Consider the following 18,393-nt stretch of genomic DNA (forward strand, 5'->3'; position numbering starts at 1 on the left):
GAGACCGGCACGCGAATCGATTCCGGGCTACGTGAAATCTCGACTATTTATCGGCTTCGGTGACGTTAAATCATTCATACTCGTGACAGAAAGGTCTACAGTTATCACGGTTTACGCAAAAACAGGCGCGTCGATAGCTGCGTGCGCTGACATTTCAAGAATATATAAATAGCCGTTGATCGAAAGTTCCGCTTTTAAAAAAAGCTAAAGCATCCTTGTACAGGCGTCCTTGCTCGATTCGAGCGATCTAAGCTCCTGATGGTTTCTCGCTCGAGTTGCTTACATTATACAGTAGCTCGTAGAGGTACTCGAACACTTGTAGTAAAATTTTATGAATACATTATGCGTGTGGTAGAAAACCTTTTAAAATTTTCTTGCCAATATAACGAGACGCGAGCATCATTATTATATCGGTAAAAATTTGAAACCGCTCTGAAAATGTACGTACATAGAAGTTATAAGATATTTAATACGATTATACGTTTGCTAGAGTTTACCAAAATATCCCAACGATCAATTATTCGTTATATTAATAGGACAAAATATTGAACACGGTGTACCGTCTGTAATACTAATTACACGTTTAAGATGATTACTAGCGCGGTGTAATAATTTTCTACTATGTTCGCTCGCAGTAAATGTCTTGTAACTCTTTTTTAAGCGCTTTCAGATTCGCTTGAAATTTTATCAAAACAAACTTGACAAGCCCGTCAAGATGAAATTTCATGATAAAAATTATAAAATTTCAAAATGTTTCCTACAATACACCCGATAACATACGCGATATATAATACATTTTAATATGTCGATATGTAAGACATTTTATGTAATATGTTCAATATATACGTTTTCACATTGCTTTGAAATTTGACCAATTAATCGCGACAGTCGTGTTTCATTAGTTAGTGAAATTTCGAAATGTTTTATACAAAACATACGATACATATATAATACATCTTATTAGGCCAGTATAATAGTACGTTTTACGTTTGATGTCTCTACCGATACGATCATATAATACCTGGAAGCTGTTACCGGGAGTGTTAATGAAATTTTGAAGTATTTTGTATAACATACGCGCGATATACCTATAAATGTTTTCCACGACAAGAAAGCGCTTTGGTGAACCAGTGTAGCAGACATTATGCTGAATGGCGTCAGGCCATATTTCTTTGTGCTTTCCTTTTTTCGTAACGCTTTCTCTTCGTCGGCAAAGCATGTCGGGCGTTAAAATTTTAAAAAACAAAGGGAAGATAAAAGGAGAAAAAGAGGAGGGAAAAGAATTAACGAACACCGCCGTCGTGGAAATGTTTTATAATTTAACAATGTTAATAAAAGATGCACGTCCCGGACGTGATACACGACTATAAAAATGCATCGGCCACAATGTACTTTTATCAGGATAAAACTCGTATCGTATTTAATAACGTAAGAGCGCCTGTGGGCCGGTTAATGTTGATAACGCTACAGAGACGTTTGCGAAATAGTTGGCCGGACAGCGTCTCAAAATTTGCCACCGTATCGGCGTCTACTACGAATTTTAATAGCGTCCCTTGTGCTTTTGTCACATAAATATCACGTTTCTAGTAGGATTTTGAAATTACGACGAACGAGAAGGAGGATAATACGGCGAAACATTAACGAAAAAGGGACAATCGAACTTTTTCGCTTTTGTTGTTCCATTTTCTTATTTCGCTTCTTGCTGTAATATGGAGTAATTATGATTAACATTCGATGTTTCAAGGTTTCATTTTCTCTTCCAAGGTGTTAATTGAAATAAAGTTCGAAATTTATAATTGAAATAAATGAAGTTTCTAGCGGTATAATTACGAAGAAATAATCTAGTAATTTAGTAACTTTTCGACGAATTGAAAGTAACGAACGACTATAAATATCGTAAAATATGAAATGTGGATGTTGTGAAAGGTAGTTTTATTCGATTGATACTACTAGAATATATCGATATCAGGTGTCTGTGGTTCCATGACAAACCGACGCAGTGATGTCAAAGGGTGCAAACGTAACAGAGGGTTGTAAATCGATTACAATTAGCAAGATCGTGTCTCTCTGGTATTCTGCCTCTCTATCATTTTTTCCACTTTGTTCTTTCATTCCGAATTATTTTCTTAGATGATAATTGCTTGTTTCTAAGAAGAGTTTCTTTTTAGGAAAACGAGAGAATAAATTAGTAGTATTTATTCGACTTAACTGATCGATGCTGTAATAAAAACCATAGCGTACAAATACCTTTGGTAGCCTCTGTATATTCAAATACAAAGGCATCGAATAAAATTAAATCTCAAAAATCCATCACTTTTTCAGCAACCAGGCAGATATTCTGATAATCGAAAAGTTCGTTCAATCGCTATAACTTAGCCGTTAGTTATAGGTTCTAATAGGTGGAAACAACTCGATAAAAGCGCAGAATCGATATAACGAAATATACGGAGTACGTAGAAACGTAGCATGCAAACCAGAAAACGTCGCGGATCAGTAATCGAGGTACGTGACAAAAAGCAGCCAAGAAATGAGCTTACCGACGATTAATTCTCGTGGGCGTGTCATCGCGATTATTATCTGCAATTAATATCGCGAAAGTATTAAAAAAAAAAGAGAGAAAAAAGAAGAAAAGAGAAATCCGCTGGCTCACGGCGATTGCCACAGTGTAAAAGCGTGATCGATACGTCGTCGTATTTTATAAATTACCGTGCATCCCCCTTTAAGCGTTTAGATCGCCGCCAGGGCGAATATATTCAAGCGGCCACGCTAAACGAAATGGAATGCCGATACTCACGCGACCTCCTATCTTTTCGAGAGCTTATTTCTTTCGTAGTCACGACCGCGTGAAAGTTCATCACGTTTTCCACTTCGCTCTCGATGAAATTTACATAAAATTACCGCGAGCACGCGACACACGACGTTTTGTTATCGTTTAATTTTGTTCGCTGGAATTCCGTTAATTTTTGGTATCTTCATCGCGAGCCACAGGACGAAAGTCGGTGTACGATTACTTACATTGCCCTTCGTTCTCATACGTTTCGTTCGCGTTTCTCCCTCGTTCAAATTATTTCTCGAAAGACAAAGCCTCCTCTCGGTCTCATTTGCCGCTTCATTTTTTCGATGCACCATTAAGAGACTCGTTTTAAAGGTATGAATATGTGCACATGTATTTCTCTCATCTCTGGGAAAGTTTTTCCTCTTTTCGTTTTCCTCCAGCCAGTTCGGTTCGTGCGTCTTCCTTCGAGAGGCGGATCTCGAAAATGTTATGTTCTCTTTTCAACGTGTAATCTTCATTCCTCCCGACTCTCTGCTTTTATTTATTCCTTCCCTTGGTTCTGTTATTTCTTAATGATTTCATTATACCGACTGTTGGTAGAGATCGTTATCTCGGAGTTTGCTCCGGTTTTAGATATTCTATGCTTCATTCGGATACGACGTATGTTTGTCATGTTCAAAGCATACGAAATAAAAAGGTAGCAGGCAACGCGATCGCTAACGAGCTGTCGCAATTTCTTTTTAAATAATCAGTAATTTCTTGTACATAAATTTATATAAGTAATATAAATATAATAATAATAAATGAATTACAAATATATACAAATTCGTAAATCAGATGAAAAACGAGAAATGCGGCAAAAACAAAGTTTCCTTTGAATGTACGATCCTGTTAATACTATCGTCGAATAAAATTTAGATTTTCAACGCGCTATCGTAATTCGTTTAACGAGATAAACACACAGAGGCTACTTTTTCTGATTGCTCGGAAGGGAGTAAGATCATTTCAGCCATTGTTGCAGCCATATTATGAGTCACGAGGAGTAGGAATCGTTCAAATGGACAAACTTACTTCTTTCTTTTTTTCCTTCCTTCCTTCCTTCCTTCCTTCCTTCCAGAAGCGTTTTAAGGTCTCGCGTGATGAATGCCGATGATCCTACGCAGCGTTCAAATATTTGGATCCCATGGCACGTACGATCGAAAAGGAGGCGCATTCTGCTCGAGAGAGCGAGTCAAGGAGGGAAGTCTAAAGCAGTAGAAAATTCCGGAATCGTCCCAGGAAGAAGTAAATCGAAGTGCGTAGACCAAAGTGTACCTGACAACTCGAGACGGTAATCATACGTGACGTGTGCTTCGTATAAATCGATTAAAGACGTTCGACTATTTTTATCGGCGTAATAAATAATTTTCGATATTGGCTTGCCGAGGCAAGCCATCGTGTTTCAATTTCGAACTTGCTCTTTGCGTTTGCATTTTGGCACGATTTTTCCCGGACACTGCAATCTACTTCTTCGGGGCAAAATCTGAAAATGTTCAAGCTGCGAGTGCAAAATTCAAACACGATCGCTTATCGCGAGAATCCATTATCAAAGTATATCAGCATCGTGGAAGCTTAAAACGATTTCAGTTGTAAATTGTGAAGATAATAATTATTCTAGGAAATTGAAATTGGTCTCATTGCAAAGAGTATACTTTTTCCCGAAAGAAAGCCATGAAAAAGTCAGAAGTGATTTCTCTGTACTTTGAACCTCTTTTTACCAGGGCACATATGAATTTGCCATTAGTTACTATGTCGAACATTAAAGTCAAATTCTCAGAATCACTGGGTCAAACTGTACATTTCACCCGACGATAAGTTGCTGAAATTGCTCGAATAAACATCGAATCCGAATATCAGATTTATTACCGGACGAAATATACGTTTTAATCCACGGATCAAGAGAATTTGACTTTAATATTCGACGTAATAACCACGTCCACGAAACTAAAGGCAAATTCATAGGAACATGTGATTAATATCTTGAGTTTCAAAGCATTGAAACCCTACACCATCGTATGAACCAGAGTAAGTCGAACTATCTCGTATTATACAAGGTTTTAGTTAATTAAAGTCGAATTTAACCTTGAACTACATACAATAGAACGCATAATTTGATAATTTTTCTATATTAAGACGATACCCACAAGGAAATCGAAGGAAAGCTTCGTAAGATTAAAATTCTATTAAAAATATTATTTTTCACATCAATAAAAGCGTAAAATTCATGTCAACTCGGCATTAATAAGATAAAACGAAAGGAAAAAAAGGAAGATATTTATATTAAATACAAAATATAAAGTTTATCAAATTAGTCGGCATATCTATAGGTACGTGAGCTTTTTCCCATCGATGAACGAATAAATTAACTTCCAAACGGGATGACGTCGATCTCATGATATTTAAAAAAAAATATTACGCCGCAAACGGAACGGAAATATTCGCCAGGTTAATCTCGCGTTTGCGATATTTTCCAGATTCGGGAACGTTCTCGGGATATTCTGAAATTTTCATCGATCATCCCGGAGCGGGAACGAAGAAAACGACACGAAATGAATTACAATACTCGGCGGAGTGTTAAAACTCATCAACGTTACTATCCATTATCCCCTTCATTAACAGGACTTTCTTTTTTCTTCGCGGCGCGAGTCTACAGCGTTGCTAACCTTCGCGCAACAAATAGGTACGTCGCCGCCAGAATATTCGCTGCCTGAATTAAATGAAATTAAACGAAGCTACTTTAACCGCTGTTCCGCGAACCATAGAATCGAATATTTCTCGCACCTTTGTCGTATCTTCGCCTGTGATCGCAAAGGCAAACAGGACGTTACGTTTCTATGGATTTATTGAAATGTCGATATATCAACGATTTAGTGGAGAATAAATGGCGATATTAAAAATGAACGAAACGACCTTCCTGTTACGTGGAAAGTTGGAGTTGCGTGAAATATTTCAAGGGTTTTTCCCTGATATAGTGGCAGGTATCGCGATAAACCGAGGGATGGGATATGAAGTTGCGTCCGCGGAAATTAACACGCAAGTCAAACATGAAAGTGTATGCACGCTGTTTACATTCAATTATAAAGTATCAAAGTAGCACAGCGGAGCAAGTTATTTAAGAAAAGCAACTTTATAAGAGCAACTGCTGTACATGCGACTGAATTTATCAGTCGAAGCACACACGTCATTACGTCGGTTAAATTATCTCGTTAAAAAGTAAAATTCTATTTTATCATTATACAAAGAACGATCATTTGCTTGTCCTAAAAATGAAACGACGGTTTACATCATAGCTGAGTTAATTGCATGAAATAGAAGAATAACGTTGAACGTAAAACTCATTGGTTATAGTAATTTACATAAAGAATCTTAATCGTGCGATACACAGAGAGGAAACGTTTTACAAAATCGTTGAAATTATAGAAAATAATGGCACGCTCCTCGGCAAATGGACGTGGCAAACTAATTTTTTTAATTAACTGAAACTGGCATTTAAAAGCAGGATAAATTCCCGCTATTGTATTTTATATTCACCGTCGAATCTCCGTATTTATGTAAATTTAATTATGTCACGAATTGTCCCCGTTAAAGCTTATTTTCGTTATTACCTTCGTGCAGGAAGGATTACCGCGCGAAAAACGATAGTAAAGTAACAGAGGCAGAGTTTTGATGGCAAATCAGGAAGATTTTACATAGAAAAATGAGAAGTATGGCAAACAGAAAGGTATCGCGAAGGGAATAGGCGAAATAGATCGAAGTTTTATAGCGAAAGCTGTCGAATTTGTTCGGCGAAAGTGATAAAGAGACGAAAATGGAACTCATTGACGGCTTTATTGCGACCGACTGTACATTATTCGAACAATCAAATGTAATCAGGACTGGGCGACCTCGGTGGGCGAGAAACTTTCCCCAACTTCGGACCAAGTTATAATCGAAGTCAACTTAATAGAGTTTGGGGAAGGAAACTGATAATTAGGACATCGGTTCTCGATACTCTGCCACCCCTTAATCGAATGGCACTCAGTTAAGTAAATATTCGAACGATGCGTCAATTTTGCGGGTCATATTGCTCTTCTGCCTCAATTTCGTCCATTACTTTTCAAATCGTTCGAATAATAAAAAAAAAAAAAAAAAGAAAAAAGAGACGAACAATGTAACAAATTAAATTCTCTTTACGAAGTAAACACACAGAGGTTAGCCAATTTTTATACTAATTTCTATTGCGTTAATTCAATTCAAGATACGGTACAATGACGACGATTCTGTACAAGCGGAAGCAGCGAACGAAAGTGGCAATGAAAAGGTGACTTCTAATGCCAAAGCATTCGTTAATATTCGAAAAGCAGCTTCGATGTACAAAACGAACGTAAACCTATGCAGTTACTTGTGTCGATAAAGTTATGTGACTTGGCAGCTAGAAAGATACAAGGTCCGTAGATATTCGAAGAATCTGTCGACTAATTTTAATCCGTATACTCGAACGATTAAGATTTCATATCGTAAGACCGATCAGTTCCATTATCCTTGTCTTCCTATTAGTTCGAGAATAAGCGAGGCTCTGGTGTATTCAAATTTATCAGCTTGTAGGCAGAATGTGTTTTCTGTAAAAATGAAGGAAAAGTTTGGTGACGGAAAAGAGTGGTTTAAAAAGTGGTCGTGTCTGTAATTTAGCGCGTAAACCGGTCGCTGCGGTAGACGCGGAAGGTGTTAATGGGAAGCGATCCGACGGCTGCGTCATAGTCGAGGATATATATGCGGGAGTATATTGAAATTGTCACGTGACAGAGTATACACAACAGGCGGCAGAATACGCCACAGGGAGACACGTGAAACGCGGCAGAGCGTGAGTGTGCGCCAGGAATGGCACAATGGCAACGGCACTCGACTGACAATGAGCACGAGTGGAGATGTGCTCTCCCATTGGACCGTCTTGACGTACTACACACCACCGACACTACGAACATTGGGTTAATGCGCCATTGTCCTCCGTGCGTACCTGCCGAGGATTACACGCGCTCGCGAGCGAACGAGCGAGCCTTACCGCTCCCGTAAGGTGATTACATAATGCATATACATGCGGATACCTGCGTTCCACCGGATTCTGCCCTACCCTTTCAGCCGACACACGTGACCCTGGCCTCCAATCGCTGTCGCTTTTGTCTACCGTTCGTGGATTTAGTCAACGAAATTGTCGAGAATTCTCTATTGTTGAATTAACCGACGGATTTACAAGAGAAACGGTTCTTGTGGAATTTGTTGATTTGGTTTTTTTTAAAGCGAGAATTTCAATATCCTAGCCAGGATGGAAATTAACGATGAAACGATGCGCGGACCAGTGAAACGAATTACGCGATCGTTTTATATACGGTAGGAAGATACGAACGAATTGATGAAACGAATTAATCGAGGAACTCGTAACAGAAGCGATTCTCGTCGAATTGTTCAATTTTAATATCGAGGTTTCTAATATTCTAGTGGTATTAAATTAACGATAGAGTGAGTTATCTCTTGATTCAGTATCGAAGAGAAATTTAACGGATCTACAAATAAAATTATTGCGATGGTTTTATAAATTTATGATTTATTTAAACGATAGTTGTACGATATCATTGTAAATTCGTTTAAGGTAATCGTGTGATTTATTTATTCGTGTATTGTGCAAATGTTTTTTTATTAAAAACTGAAATGTAGTGGACAGATATTAAAGATGCCATTGATCGAAGAATATATTTTTAAGAGGAACGTGAACAAGAATCTTTCTTGCTACGATACCTTCTATTAATGCAGGGAGCGAAGATGTGAAAGATATTTAAACATAATAGCGTGACACAATCACGACCGAATCAATACTCGATCTCCCCGTGGTCGAGTAATATTCTTCCTATTCTGTTCAATTTTAACGTTTGTTGTTTAACTTCGTAATTACAATATCGATAAACAAAATAAATTAAATTCCTATTAATCCTGTATACCTATCAAAGAACACGTATTAGAAGAGAATAGCTAGAATTTATCTAGTTCTTCTTACGCTGTTCAACATTTACCTTCATAATTACAGTAACAACAAATTTGATTAGATTCCTATTAATCCTGTATGCCTCAACGCCTATCAGAGAACACGTATTAGGACAAAATAACTAGAATTTATGTGGCTCTTCTTACTCTGTTCAATGCCTAACTTCACAGTTACAGTAAAACCAAATTACATTAGACTCCTATCAATTCCGTATGCCTGAACGTGTATTAGAGAACACGTATTAGAACAAAATAGCTAGAATTTATCTGGCTCTTCTTACTCTGTTCAACACCTAATTTCACAGTTACGGTAAAACCAAACTAGATTAGACTCCTATTAATCCCGTATGCCTGAACGTGTATTAGAGAACACGATCGTGATACGGATAGGAAAACCGTTCCGTATTATTTTCAATTAACGGCGTATCCAGCGGCACATTCGTCTCCGTTATCGATCAGCTGTTTCCTCTTCACTGTGCTTTTCTCCGGGACGTCCGGCTGTACGGCCGTCGACGTGCCACGTTTCCGCATTGCGGTCGGGAATAAAGTCGAGCGTCGTCGCGGTTTAAGGAGAAGCTTTCGTGGCTACCTGTCAGAAGGGCAGCTTAATGAAAGAGCAGAGGGGCGTCTCTCCTTAATGGCCTCGACTTATCCTCGAGACAATCTTCTTCGCCATCCGACTGCCCCGACCTTACAGTAGGAGAAGGCACGCGATTCTTTCGCGCTCGACGCGCCCACGTAATGCCATTACACACCGCGCGATCCTCGATGATCTACAGTCTCATTTCTGGTCCGTTTGCATCGACGGAAAATTGCTGCTCGCGGAATGATCGAGTCGAGCTTTTAGTCTCCACGTGCGAAATCTAAACTATTTTTCTCTCCTATCCCGAACCACTGACCTCGTTTCTTCGATTAACTTAATCCCCAAAGTGATATTAGGTGATATTACCTTCTGGAAGGTAAGGAGACGTCGGATAATGCTGTCGTATTAAGACTCGCATGGGTTGGCCCCTTTTACGATTGTTATTACGGTTCGTGAGGGCTTTGCACGTGGCGTACACATGATTACTTATTTTTCGCCGATATCGTGTGAAGAAAGTCGTTACATATAATACGTTGCACAAATTGAAAGTTGATGGAAAAAATATGGAAGCATTTAGGACCACAAATTAATAGCGAAAAAACATAGGTCTGTCTGGAAGTATATCTGTAGGTGATTCAACGTTATACAAATGCCATTTTTGTTAAGTGTATGCTCACTTTCTCGCTCTCATCGTATAGAAGACATTTGGTATTTACGAATACGTAAAATGGGTCGGTAGTTCCACCATAAATTACTCTTGTATTTAGTTTATTAATTTATTAACATGACGAATTAAATAACGGGCGTATTACACGGAAACGCAAAGACGTTGAACTGTCCGTCAATTTTTTCTCCAGGCAGGAAGTTGTTTTTACTCCGGCAGACAGTTCGAGTTCCGAGTTTACCCAGCGTAAGCCGAGAACAAGACTCCCTCTCTTGATTCAGGCTTGAGCAAAGACGCGTGGAACTACGGGGCCAGGTGGTTAACTAACTGCGAGCCGGAGCCATTAGCATTTATAGTGCAAAGTTGTTCGGGCGTTAAATCCACTTTACGTTTTATACGTTTTTCTCTTGGCACGCGCGATCCCAATCTGTAATTACCCTCATGGAACACTTTCGAATGACTACCGACATGGACGCGTTATAATTTGAACGTTAAATCACGTTGATTAATTTCGCGGCTAATTTCGCTACGGTCGCTGTGACCGCCAATTAACAGGATTTAAGTATTTACAGCGGCTACAAAAGGTATCGGCACGTATCGGTATTTCCCAATGGAACGTTTTTCTATCCGGCTTTGCATTTTGTTTCGATGGTATCAAGTGTCTGTACTCGTATTTTCTGGATATATATTACAATTATTATTAAGCGATACGAAATTCGATATACTTGAATTTAAGAGATTAATAAAATATGTAAATGCTATATAGTAAATGCAACAACAGTGTAAATTCTTTTCGCGGTATTGTTGTTAATTCATCGATGGAAGAAGTTAAATCGAGATGGAATATGGTCTACAAAGCTTGTATCGATTAGTCGCTACGTTTATGTATTAACACGTTTATAAATTCAATTTTCGTAATCGAATATGATTGATCTTGTTATGAAGCTTTGTAGGAAGTTCTATATTATTTAAATTATTTAAATGTACCGGTGCCTTAATATACCGTAATCATAGCAACTTTGTACGAATGAATTTGTTTCTATCGATTGGTTTCTGTTGCTTCCGGAACACGCTTAATCTATTTAAGTAGAAAAGGTGCGACCTGTTCGGACGAAGGATAACCGTGTTCCTAATAACTATACTACTTACGTGCAACTACAGAAAGAAGATTTTCCAAATACATTTTCTGGTATTAGAAAACTGTACAAGTTGACAATATCGTTGTTCTAAATTCGATCTGCTAACAATGTAAAATAATTTTTGAAATGTCATTTCCTCGCTTCAAATAATCTCTCCTTAATAATATATCGATTTTCTACATCTCGGAAAATTATCACAAGTATTAGGTTGTCCGAAAAATTTCTTTCGTTTTATGAGGAAATAATAGACGCACAACGTTTTTTCTTTCACATTATTTTGTCGAATTACGTACGATCCATTTTGTTCTGTTGAGATAAACACCGCGACATTTCACAAATTTGGTTTCACGTTTGTACGAAGGTAAAAGAAAGACACTTTCCAGACAATCTAATATTTCATTACTTTTAACAGTATCTCCGCGTGTTTCAACTCGACGTGGTTGTTAAACAATTTCGTCACACGTCTCTTGTAACGAACTATAGCAGAATTCACACTTCGCAATCGAACGATTAAATCAACGAACATTTCTACAATGTCTGCCCGCCTCTACCGCCAAATTACGCAGAATGGCGAGCAACTAGAATGTCGAAAAATCCTACTGGAGTTTGCTGATTCAAGTTTGTTTATTATCCAGAGCGTAATTCGACGAGGACGATCAAATAAGGGTGAAACATGGGCGGACATAATTACGGTGAAAAATTGGCGGGTTGGATACGCGTCCGGAACGCGTCGTGTGTTACCCGCGAGGGATTTTCACGAGTTCGTCAGCTGTCACATGGTCACGCCTGCTCCTCTTTATAATTCCATTAAAAGGAAACTTGGAAATTTCCCAGCGGACTCGTCACTCTCGGTAACTTTCTGTTTCGCGGCCTTTCGTACAGGGGGAAAACGCCGCGTCCAAAGGGAGAAGCATGACCTCGAAAGCTACGCTCCACGTTCTGATGCACCCTACGCCGAAATAGAAGCCCGGACACAAAAGTCCTCGAACAAAAGATCCGCTTACAAATACCCGAAATAATCTTATCCGCCTCTTTTGTTCCCTTGTTTCGTCTGGTTCGTTTTATTCATTAGCTTCGATGCTTTTTATCGTCTCGCTATTATACATTAAGAGAATAATTAATTTTCTTACTTAAAACACGTTCAATGCGAGAAGGTATCGGCGACCAACGTTAAAAGCAATTTTGTTTTACTTAGAAGATGTTTGAAACTTACGTTGAACTGTTGAAAAGCGTTTTGAGAAAGTAACGTCGATAAAAATGGCTCGATTTTCCTGACTCTGGATACGAAAACTTATTTGTAGTGTTTTATTGAAATTGTTTTTATTTCTAGAGGCTAAGTTACGTTACTTCGTCGTTGAAGCATCCTTATAAACCAATATACATGGATCTAGTTTCATTTCGGATTAAACGTTGTAAATATCTTTTCAGTTAAATTATATTATTTTTTAGTATGTATCGTTGAATAAAGCTCGAAGGGTTTTCGAGCCTTTTCGTGTTTCATGCAGATTCAGAATGTTTAGTTAAAGCTTGAGGCGCTTAAAAATTTCGTAGTACATCAATATGTCGTTTCGGTATTCAAAGCACGTACGATACTAGGTAAGATAAAGATTTATAGAAAGGAAACGTAACAGTCGGTCTGGTGTAAGTAGCTTTTAATAGCACGTTCGCGTATTTATATATAAATAATTGTTGGCTCGTCCATACCGACTTTCATCTCTAATGAAGTTACATTTTTATTAGTCGCGAACTCCTTAATTATTTCGCGTTCACTCGTTATAGTTAGCGTTGCCATCTTGGCGACATTAAAACTCTATGCAAATCGACTTCGCTGTTAAATATATTTATAAACAGGAATTATTACTCGAATATTCGTACGCAATTTCTACGTTTAATAATGTATGGGAATAATATACGAACGTTAATTACACGGCAGTGTATGCGGTACAATTGTAACAAATCGGCAAGAAGTCTAACTGAAATTTGCAATTTCATGTAAATTTAATCGTTCGGCGCTTCAAGCTTTTAATTAAAACGCCACTTTTTACGTGATATTTAAACTAAATTACATACAATAGAAAGGCATTAATCAAAAAGAAAGAATAAATAGAGATGGAGAGAGATAGGAAGCCAGCACAAACAAATCAGAATTAACACGAATGTAACCGTTTCATTACTAAAACCATGTACTTACTCGGAACCATGCAATTCTGCATCATCAACACGAAACGCCCAGAGGCAACACTTCCTCCTACAAGCAAAGCATACTCAACCCCCTAGTGTTTCGCTGCCCTTTGCGGCATGTAATGTTCAACGATAAATCGAAAAACAAAAGACGCGACAAACGACACTCGTTTCAACGCGGCGACGCTTAAAGTTACCGTACACATATACACGCGATAATTCCTGTGCGCAAATATTTCTACCTGTTATTACAGTTCGCCACGCGAGACCTTACTTTGAAAAACGAATGTATCACGCGTACAACTCTTGCGCCCTTCGACGTGCGCTACGAAAAATAGCGCATTTCGTTTGTATTAAGAAAGAAAGAAGCTTGTCCTGAAAAAGAATAAGCTTTCTTTTGACGCGGATTCGATGTACGTTTCTTTCAACCGCCGGTAGATGCTCGCCTTTAAACCATCGAAAATCTTCTCAGTCGGATTTTCTTATCGTTAATAAATAGTAGCAGTGATAATAGAAACGTTCGATTTTAGCGAAACATCTTGTAGTTTCTATCGAGGTCGAGGTTAAATGATTGAAGAACGAATGAATTTGTTGAATGAACGGATGAATTTGTAATAGAAAAATATATTGAAATAATTAAATTAATATAAGTATAATGTATAAGTATAAGTTTATGCTGATTCAGATCTTTACTCTCTTAGTGTTACTGTACAATGGAATAATAGGAAGCACGTTCATATATTTATAACAAAAAGACCAAAAAAGTTAAGCTTATAGCTTTGGCTAGAGGCTACAGGGAACACAAATAGAAATCTGTTTGTTATTTTCTTTGTTGCTAGACCTTGCAACCCAAAACATAATGTGTATTCAAGGGTACAATAATATGCACTTTTCCTTATTTGGAATATTTCTGCGTAATAGCAGTCACCAGGTCACGGATATACATAAATAAAGATGTAGAGTTTTTCTCGAAGTAGTTACTTCAACAGCTTTAAATAGCCGGTTTTACACGTGCTCGTGGGATCTTCAGTCAAGTATAATGAGATATGCTAAACCAAATTAATTAAGTGGCACTAAAGATATTATCTGTTGCAGCATCAATTCAGTTAAGTGTACCATGTATTCAGTGGTGATTAACAATACCTTTTCCGTGTTTATCACATGTTCGTTCGTTGTAACATTTTCACTTTATTCCTAGCAACTGTTCGTTATAACTTTCGTTTCTTGTACCACTATTCGTTGCAACATACCCTACCGTATTTCTTTTTTCTTTTTCAGGGGAATCTATTATTTTCTGATTGCATAAGGTGCACTTAAAGTTCCTTGTCTACGGTGTCTCTTACCTTCTGACCTTTCTACCATGAGAAATATATTCAGCGTTCGATTCTTTTTTCTTTTACCATCCAGCCATCTCAGCGTTCCACCGTCGTTATATACCGCCAATATTACAGTCTCGATTATCACAGTAAATGAGTCATAAAGGATAAAAACAGAACGTCGACAAAGTACAAAAACGTATTGTAGTATCTTGTACTGCTATGTTTATTATAGTTTATTTATGATAAATGGATTAAACAGATGCTGATTAAACAGGAATCGAGGGTTATTTAACACGAACTAATCACAACAACGTATTATAATTAAGACAACTAGATAATTAATTAGCAACTCTCGTCACCACGGATTCGGCTCTCTCTCAACAACGCTAGCAACACTATCTCGACAACGCAATTCCCACTCTCTGGCTTCTCAGCTCATACTGCTGTTAATTCGTTTATCGTCCCTTAGCAACCCCTTGTCTTTTGTCTTAGCCTCGTATCTTTTGTCTTAACCCCACCACGCACATGCTCAGCAACCGCTTGTTTATAATTCGCACGACACCCTCCAGGCTCCTCGTCCACGATACTAAGTACAGGCAAAAACTAGTGGAAATATAAAATTAAATATACGTATATAATAAAAGCGCAACTGAACTGCTATCTCCATAGAATTATAATAAGTATGTACGCAGCCAGTAGGGAATTACCACTTACGTACTTGTACTTTGGATTTCTCAGTGTTCGCGCCAAGCCTCAGCGCGCTTTTTCGTTTTCAACCACCTAAAATTGAACGAGCGGGGGAACGGAAAACATCAACAAGGAAAGGAGAACGAGAAAAGGGTGGATGATCAAACGACAACTCACCTCGGTTAGAGCAAAAGCCCGACCTGTTCGACGTCCCAACCTCGAATGGACACCGGTGAGTCGGCAGAGGGTCGAAGAAGATCTGCAGAAAGTAATATTAATAGCTCGATATAAAGGGGATAATCCACGCGGCTCTTCTCCGGCTCGCGCTATTTGTAACGATCAATACGGCAGGGCTGTCCGATCGCTCGTTTTTCAAGCAATGGCACGGGGCATTTTTCGCTCACCTAATAATCCGGGGGTGGCCCGTGAAAAACTGGCCGGATACCCTCCTTGATTCATTTAAAAGGATATTCATATTGCGCGGATCGAACGACCCACCATTTTTCATCCAACCGGCCTCATCTTTTTTTTTTCTCTCGTTGGCATCACTGGAAAGGTATAGTTCAGGAAATGCGTCAACACGTGCGTGTACAGCCCCTTTTTCAATTTTCTTTCCTCTTCTTTGCATGGCCATATACTCTTTGACGCGACCAAGAGGGTAAGAGAGGATAAATTTTTTTCTACAAAGAATAATTCTACTATGGGGTTGAATCCTTGGGGAGTCTCTGGGGTAAGATATATCGTAGCTCGTTATGGTGTTCGAACCGCAGAAAGATTTTATTATGTGTGTTGTATGAAACTGTTTAAAATTTTATTACATCGCAATAATATGCATAGTACACTATATTTACATCGTAATAACGTGAAACGTATGGATTATATAGGTTGTCTGAGTTTAATCGATCCACGAAAATATCCCCTGCGCTGTACGTTATTGGAAAAAGCGTTTCGGATAGAACTCACTTTGTTTCTAGGTGGGACATCTTGCGATGCTCGCAGATCTTATCTCTCAGGTGGGCGTTCTTTTAAGATTTCATAGCTTTCTTTTTAATGGAACTACACATCTTTTTATAAATCATTCGATGCATTTTTTAATTTGCAAAAAAGCATTAAGGTACTTGGATCGAAAAAATTATTAGTACAGAAGATATTTTAACTTTAATCTCTATGCGTTTATGTTTATCTTCTCCTTGTCTTTTATATGCTCAGCTTGATGAAATTAACATTGAAGTACCTTTTAAACTAAACATTTTCAGATACGACTATAATACCTTTTCGTGGAGAATTAACAACTGCATCGAGTGGTGTACAAAAAAATATAAGAAAAAGTTCCACTCGGAAGAAGACAAAGATCACCTTAAGATCTCGAAAACGCCTGCACCTGACCTAAACTGAAACAAATCTGACGGTCACCATAAGACGTTCCCCTTGAAACAGGACAAGCTTTATTTGATACCCTTGTTCGAATAATCTATAGTTTAGGAGATACTTGCATGGATCGATTAAAATAACGCACCCTGTATATAATAATATGTTATATTAGAGCAATATTCTCCATAAATAAATATATAATATCGTAAAAAGAAAAATCTGAATTTCGAAGTAATTTGAGGGAAAGGGATAAATGCTTTTAGATAAATAACTTGCTAAATAAAAATGCAAAGTATCGCGCAGTAAAATAACTCGTCAGATATAGAATTCTTCTAGAAGTCGTCATATTATTGCGGTTATTGTAATATTACTGTTTTACATCTCAAAGTGGAGTGGCGCAATTACGATGAACGAGGCAAGTTTGAAGATCGGCGAAGAATCATCGGTTAAATAAACGAATAGCCAATCAGACTTTGTTCGTTTCTTTTTCGCGATGACGCCGATTCACGTCGATTTCAGACAGCCACGAAACGCGGAGATGTCAAACCAGAGAAAAGATAGCATCTAAAGTGCGCGATATATGAACTTTGCGTGCTGGTACAATATGCCTTTCTACTTTTATATCGAAGGATGTTGCATCTCGTTTATCTGATCGACGGAAGGTTAAGTATAATTACACGCAACTAATTGCTTATCTCTCACGATCGATCGTCGAACCCTTCTCAATGCTGGAATTTATTTCTAGTTATTATAAAAGAGAGATTATGTAACGCATCTTAATACGCGAAAATTCGAAAGTTTATTCTTTTGATCCAAGGTGATAAAATTGTCTATGTTTGCTACTTTTGTAGGAAAATAAAAGAATATTCTAATAGATCTCTAATTTCTGTTCGGTACCGTCTCGATGTTTTTTAAATAAATATTTTAATTCCTCATATTAGGAAATTGTTATAAATGTTTCTGCTATTACATCGTGGAAGAACTGTGTTTAATTAAAGTATGTCTCTCGGGAGCCAGACTGACCTAGTCCACTTTTCACGCAGTTATCGGTTTCACGCTATCCAGGCACATAATTAACATTGAACAGCTGAAAAAAGAAATCTTATTTTCATAAATTTGCTTATCGCAAACGGACGGTACGAATAACCACAAATTCCAAGATAAATTAAAAAAACGAAATAATATTTGTAATTGTCGTTTTTCTACGCGTTTAAGCTGGACTTGATCTACATGGCCTCCGTGCGATTCAAATCGTGAAGTTATAAAGATTGATTTTATGAAACTATTTAATTTTCATTCGACCATAAGTCAGAACACACATCATTTTCGATAATACATCGCTATATCAGCAACCTGTGTGTACTAAAACGACCCGCAGATATCGTAGAACCGTATTTTTAATTATCGTTAAATCAACACCGACGAAAACGTGCTACGGACATTTATTCGAAGTTGTCATAGAATTCTCGCGCGAATCATCTTTTCCAGTGCTTTATATCAACGTCGAACGATTCATAGAGAAAAATGTGGCGTTACGTTTGCTCGATATCGGACCACCTGTCGTATCATCGTTCGTTGCTTGATAATATTTTTTTAATAGCACTGCAACGAGAAAAGAAAGT

At 37.9% G+C, this 18,393-nt stretch overlaps 1 protein-coding gene across 3 annotated transcripts in view; it reads right to left on the minus strand.

The window, feature by feature from the left end:
• The window catches only part of LOC100646794 (protein rhomboid), a 490,668-nt gene that overhangs the window by 244,271 nt on the left and 228,004 nt on the right, over positions 1 to 18,393 (minus strand). Inside the window, exon 1 of one of the 3 annotated variants that reach the window (XM_048410569.1) lies at positions 15,578 to 15,621. The exons of the other annotated variants lie outside the window; for them this stretch is intronic. The gene's annotated coding sequence lies outside the window, so the exon portion shown is untranslated. Of the gene's footprint in view, positions 1 to 15,577; positions 15,622 to 18,393 lie in introns of those variants that run through there. 3 annotated transcript variants of the gene reach the window in all.

The sequence above is a fragment of the Bombus terrestris genome, chromosome 11, assembly GCF_910591885.1.
Source record: "Bombus terrestris chromosome 11, iyBomTerr1.2, whole genome shotgun sequence".
Classification (NCBI taxonomy): domain Eukaryota; kingdom Metazoa; phylum Arthropoda; class Insecta; order Hymenoptera; family Apidae; genus Bombus; species Bombus terrestris.